Below are 6,574 nucleotides of genomic sequence, written 5' to 3'. Positions count from 1 at the left end.
GTGGACATTGAATAAAGCCAGGTTCATATTCTTGTTTCATGTTGATGACATATTAGAGTCAAAGGTTTGCACAGAGCGAAATATATTTGTGTTGCGCGATATATCAGAAAATACTGCATTAAAAAAGTCATTTCCTGCATTGTTCTACTGATAAAGTGTGATATAAATAATGTGCAGGCTTTCAGATTGCTGTAGTTCACTAAACAGAGACATTAACGACATGTTTGGTGTTGAAAATGTCAGAAAAAGTGAAAGAACAGGAGATAAATATCCCCAAATCTCAAAATGGTATGATATTTTGTGTGTGTTTTTGGTCCTCTTTCAGTTGAGAGTCTCAAGCATCCTACAGTGTCTCAACCATTGTCTCAGACAATGGTTGAGACACTGTAGGATGCTTCCGGAAAAGACCAAACACTGGATGTCTTTCAGTCGCCAACATGTGTTTTCGAGACACTGATAATAACGGGGAAATCCTGCAGTACTCAAATGCCTCGCCTTACCCCCGGTCTGCACGTTGTTTCTCTTTCAGAAACACAGAGGACTGTTTGTATGATGCGATCACAGACACGCTGCAAACGGTGTCCGCCAAAAGTCGAGTACAGTGTCTATGGAGTGTCATTTGTATTTGTTATAGTTTGGGAAGATTGAAAATCGGTAGGGAAAGCCAGCTAAGTCGGTCGGCGGTAGACACATGTCAAAAGCGGTAGACTACCGCCCAAATCGGTAGGGTTGGCAGGTATGCACTGTTGGAAAGAGGAGATTCCTAGCTTTCTAATGATATCAGGCACTGGGGTACTGGTCGTTGGGCTCATCGGACATTTATGAGAGAAAATCTGTAATGTCCGAGTGCAAGTGAAGTGCAAGTGAATAAGACACGAGCCTTGTAACCCCTCCCCCGGCCCTGGCGCGAGCGTGGAAATACGATTGGCGGCGATTTCATTTGAACTGGACGGCGCAAAACGAGAAGCATCCGGACCCAAGTACTGTACACGGAAGGAACGAGGTATTTGAAGTCTACAATGACAGAGAAGAGACTGTCAGGTTTGGCTGTAGTCAGCATTGAATCAAAACGCACTAAAGCTTTGGATCTTGATCAGTTTGTGAGGCGTTTTGCTGAACAGAATAGTAATGTGATTGACAGCTGATAGGAACAGTTACAGTAATATATTACTTTTTGCTGTAACGAAGTAATGTTACGCATTACTAATGAAATGTGGGTAATATATTACCCGTTACAATGCTCAGTAACGCAGTTACAACACATTTTAACCCGAAATTAAATGGTGTTTTGTTTTTTAAGAAATGTATTAACATAGCGAGACATTCCGACACCGGACAAATTGTGCGGGTCGATTAGTAAACCTGGTGTTTACCCTTCAGGCTTCGCGTCGAGATCTTCGGGGAAGTTGAACGTTATGCAACCATTCAAAAAAGAGAACGTAGCGAAAAATACAAACAACAAATTGTGTCAGGTGCGCGTGACCTGCTCCGCTGCGCGTGCATCATTTCCAAAGTGCTTCCACAGCAGTGACACACATCTGATCTGTGGATAATCATTTATACGAAAATGGTTAAAGCAACCATCACTAAACGCCAGCAACACTGCATCTACTGCAGACAGTAGCAACAGGTCAGATGCGGACATCACGTTACCCTCCGTTGTGGACACTAGCTTACTCCCGCCTGACTCACCAGCCCCGGAGCAGCAGTCTTCGTCGCCCGAAACTACGCCGCCCCTCTGCGGCCCGCAGGTGCCAGGTATATCTAAACAACTACCCGCCTGTACAGTGGGGTAAGGCGGTCATTTTGCAGCTTGTGGTATAAAAATAGACAATGGCTAGAATATTCATGTGAAAATAGTACCATATTCTGACATGCCTGTAGAAATGTTGGGTCAAAAATAATGCATACAATAGCCATACTTGTCAACCCTCCCGATTTTCGCGGGAGACTCCCGATTTCATTGCCCTCTCCCGGTTTCCTCCCGGGGTCATATTTCTCCCGCATTTCTCCCGATTTCTGACAAAATCTGATTTAAACACGACTGTTTCCACTCCGACTTTAATACAGCTACACCATTGTTTGGTTTCCATGGTAACACGTCTCTTTAGTAGCGCGCGCAACTCAAAGTCTGAGAGGGTGAGGCAGATATTCACAGAAAACAGAACAAGAATCAACAACTACTCTACTCTCTGCTCACTCCTTTCCTGTAAAATACAGGTCCAACCCACACATATGCTCCATCAAGGATGGTGCTACAGGCCGCAAGGCAGTGCACTTACAACTACAATAAGCATGTTAATGTTAATCTAACAGCTCCGGCGATCCACTAGCACCGCCCCCCCCCTCCAATTTTGCATTTTGAAATGCTCCCGATTTCTGAGGTCTAAAGGTTGGCAAGTATGACAATAGCACAGATGCCTTCACCACGAATGGCTACAAAAATATCTCATATCCCAAGCTTATTATCAACGAGCTGATGTTGCAGCTGAAATGTTCTCCAGGTCACAAAGTCAACCTCACATAATGATGTGATACCAGTTTTCAAGCACAGTAAATATTCTCTTCCCATCGTATATGATGGGACCAAGGTGATGATGTAGTAGGCTACATGGTTTTAATAATACTTTTGCCTTTCAATGTTTGCCATTTCAAACCATGAGCATGGTTTAAATAATATTTGCCTTGATTTACAATTATGTTAACCTTCATTATAGTCCTTGACAGCGGTCTGTACTGCTGTATTAACAACATGTCACATGTTAAGAATTTACAATCAGAATCGAGTATTCAACGAAGCCCTGTAATACAATTTGTTAGTAGCCTTAAGGGCCTACACAGTTGTTATGCTACCACATCGCCCTTCACTGGATGCATAATGAGCTGCACTAAACTACATTTTAGCATTTAAAATACCTAGCTATTCTTTTGCGGTTATTTTGGTGAAAGTAACTAAAAAGTAACTAAAGTAGTGTAACTCATTACATTTCAGAGACAGTAATATTGTAATGTAACTTATTACTTTCAAAAGAGAGTAATGAGTAATATGTAATATATTACATTTTGGAAGTAACTTGCCCAACACTGGATAGGAATAGTATGATTGTTAATATTATCATATTTAGACAAACATCGATGAGACAGTTAATTAATGTACTTATTGCAGCAGTCTGCATAGATTTGGTACCCCTGGTCCAAGAGTGAAACAAACTAATTCAGTTATTGTTCAGTTAAAATTCATTCAATTAGGCCTATGTCTGCCATCTTATATATTTCTATTTAAGGCTTTACTGATGTGACACAATAATGTCACCTATGTTATTGAGTTAAAATGTCAATATTTTGGCTTTCCAAGTTAACATTGATTGATATGACTGCGATTAAATCAGCATATACTTCTGCCAGGGGATGCCACCCCTCAAAATCTCCTGCCACCCTCTTGTCACCCCATGAATATTTTTCTAGATCCACCCCTGAGTAGGCTATATTTTTCGTTTCGTTTATTTAATAAGTGAATTTCAGGACAACTTTGGGAATTTTTTAGATTTAAATAGATTTTGAAAGTGGAGATAGAGAGAGAGAGAGAAGCAGCGCTGTCTGCTTGGTTGCAATACTATGAGGGGCCGTGTAGGCCAAAATTCAAACTCACCTCACACACACACTACTGAAAACATCTGGCCTTGCACACACACTACTGAAATACTCTCACATTCACTACTGAACACCTCACACACACACTACTGAAAACATCTGGCCTTGCACACACACTACTGAAATACTCTCACATTTACTACTGAACACCTCACACACACACTACTGAAAATCAAGCCTCACACATATTACTGAAAATTAACCTCACACACCCAACTAAAAATTAACCTCACACAAACACTACTGAAAACATCTGGCCTTGCACACACACTACTGAAATACTCTCACATTCACTACTGAACACCTCGCACACACACTACTGAAAACATCTGGCCTTGCACACACTACTGAAATCCTTTCACATTCAATACTGAACACCTGACACACACACAACTGAAAACTAAGCCTCACACACACACTATTGAAATCCTCTCACATTCCCTACTGAACACCTCACACACACACACACTACTGAAAACATCTGGCCTCACACACACACTACTGAAATACTCTCACATTCACTACTGAACACCTCACACACTCACTACTGAAAATTAAGCCTCACACACACTACTGAAATACTTTCACATTCACTACTGAACACCTCACACACACTACTTAAAATTAACCTCACACACACGCAACTGAAAACATTTGACTGAAAGGTTCTCAGTTGTGAATGTGCATGTGTTTCACCTATGTGTGTGAGAGGGGGATTCTTGCTGTAACGGAAGTCATTGTAATGAAACGGAAGTCATTGTAATGAAACGGAATTAACAAAGAACAATGCTGCAGTGATACAGTAGGTGGCGATAATGCTCGTCTGGTTGTAAGTTAAAGAAGAAGAAGAAGAAGAAGAAGAAGAACGAAACAGAAGTTTCAATTCAGCATGGATTTATAGAGAAACGGCACCGCAGCCATAGGCTGGACCCCGGGCTGAGCGGTCTACAAACTGAGACGGTCTGGTCTATGGAGGTGTTCCTGTTTACATCACCTGGCTAAGCTTGTGATGTGGCCTAGAAACCCGCTAGCAACATGCACAGCTGCAATAAGCTAACAAGATAACTAAGCCGAAATTGAGCCAGAACCTTTCCTTTTTTGTTTTACCATTTATTGAAGTGATTGATATTTCAGGCTGAGAGGACAATGGCCTCTTAAATATGGTTGATTAAGCTGTGTACTTCTAGCCGACAGTTATGTTAGCATTAGTTAGTTAACAGTAAGTAAATATAAGACTAACCTATGTACTCCAGCTAGCCGGCTAACCTACATCTGTTGCTCCCGGTCTGCACATTTTACGTTAAGTGAACATGAAACTATTCAGCAAAAACGTTCTATAATAATCTAAGGTATTGCGTTTTGGGATATTACTTGCATACAAATCTATAAATCTGTTCTGGAAAACTGTCCGACACCTCAGGAGGGGGAAGCAGGGAACCATCCAAGCTGTGTACAGTAAGGATGGGACGTTATTGACCTCAACTGATGGAGTGTTAGGGCGTTGGAAGGAGCACTTTGAGGAACTCCTGAACCCGACAACTCCTCCCTCTATGTTAGAGGCAGAGCTGGAGTATGACGGGGGATCGACACCAATCTCCCGGGGGGAGGTCACTGAGGTCGTCAAACAACTTCACAGTAGGGCTGCAACGATTAGTCGACATAATCGACGACGTCGATCATAAAAATTCGTCGACGCGGAATTTTAGTGTCGACGCGTCGTATAAAAACAATCAGAGAGCCGGTAACGTTAATTCAAAACTGCGCAAATGTTCATTTGTAACTGCAATGCACTACAGGAAGTGCTGGGGGCAGTATACTCTCCATTGTCTGCCATGACTGCATTCTGTACTAACAACAAAGAAGAAAGAATACGAACGATGGCGGAAAGGAGAGAGAATGAGGGTGATGAAGAGCTCAAAAAAGCGAGACCGAGAGTTTCGAAAGTGTGGGAGTATTTCACAGACGACAAGCCAAAGAAGTCAGTGAAATGCAGAATTTGTAAAGGGGAATTGGCATTCCACGGCAGCACTACAGTGATGCACGAGCATTTAAAACGCAAGCACCCTGGAACCGTGAGGACTGCTACTTTGGATCATGGGTAAGTTTGAGCAAGTTAGCCATAGTCATGTTTACGTTAGCTTACATGTTGGAAAACAGAACGTCTCATGGTTAATGCTTGCTAAGCAAACGCTATTTCAGTTATGTTGAGGCTGCGTGTCCACCAACGAGCTGCTAAACAGCGCCAAGCTTACAGCGTAGTAGAGCACACTAGAGCTTTATGGACGCTGTAATTAATTCCAAACTTAAAATAATAATTAACAAGGGTCTGCGAAATGACAAGAATAAAATGCGATTGAATTGATCCTGGGACTGGACAACAGGGTGACATTCACAGGTGTGCAGACTTGAGGTAGAACATGCACTGGAGCCCGGAAAAGGAGCCGTGCCCACAGGAAGCAGAGATGGAGGGTGTGACAGAAATAATCGTTAGATTAGTCGACTAATCGAAAAAATAATCGACCGATTAGTCGACTACCAAAATAATCGTTAGTTGCAGCCCTACTTCACAGTGGCAAAGGCCCGGGGGTGGATGAGATCCGCCCAGAAATGCTGAAGGCTCTGGGTGTTGAGGGACTGTCATGGTTGACACGTTTCATCAACGTTGCGTGGAAGTCGGAAACAGTACCGAAGGAGTGGCAGACCGGGGTGGTGGTTTCCCTTTTTAAAAAGGGGGATCAGAGGGTGTGTGCCAATTACAGAGGCATCACACTACTCAGCATCCCCGGGAAAGTTTACTCTAAGGTACTCGAAAGGAGGGTCAGGCCGATTGTCAAACCTCAGATTGAGGAGGAACAATGCGGATTCCGTCCTGGTCGTGGAACGACGGATCAACTTTTTACTCTCGCAAGGATCCTGGAGGGGG

The 6,574-nt window shown here is 42.8% G+C and overlaps 1 long non-coding RNA gene across 1 annotated transcript; it reads right to left on the bottom strand.

Moving 5' to 3' along the window:
* Nucleotides 1-1,396: 1,396 nt before the first annotated feature.
* LOC307027150 lies at nt 1,397-2,688 on the bottom strand. Its single transcript, XR_013804559.1, has 2 exons — nt 1,912-2,688; nt 1,397-1,780 (listed from the first exon to the last, which is right to left on the bottom strand). It is a non-coding gene; the product is annotated as an uncharacterized lncRNA (long non-coding RNA).
* Nucleotides 2,689-6,574: the final 3,886 nt, after the last annotated feature.

The sequence above is a fragment of the Notothenia rossii genome (assembly GCF_949606895.1).
Source record: "Notothenia rossii genome assembly, contig: scaffold_357, whole genome shotgun sequence".
Taxonomy (NCBI): domain Eukaryota; kingdom Metazoa; phylum Chordata; class Actinopteri; order Perciformes; family Nototheniidae; genus Notothenia; species Notothenia rossii.
The sequence above is the reverse complement of the archived record's forward strand: the minus strand, read 5'-3'. Positions and strand labels throughout refer to the sequence as shown.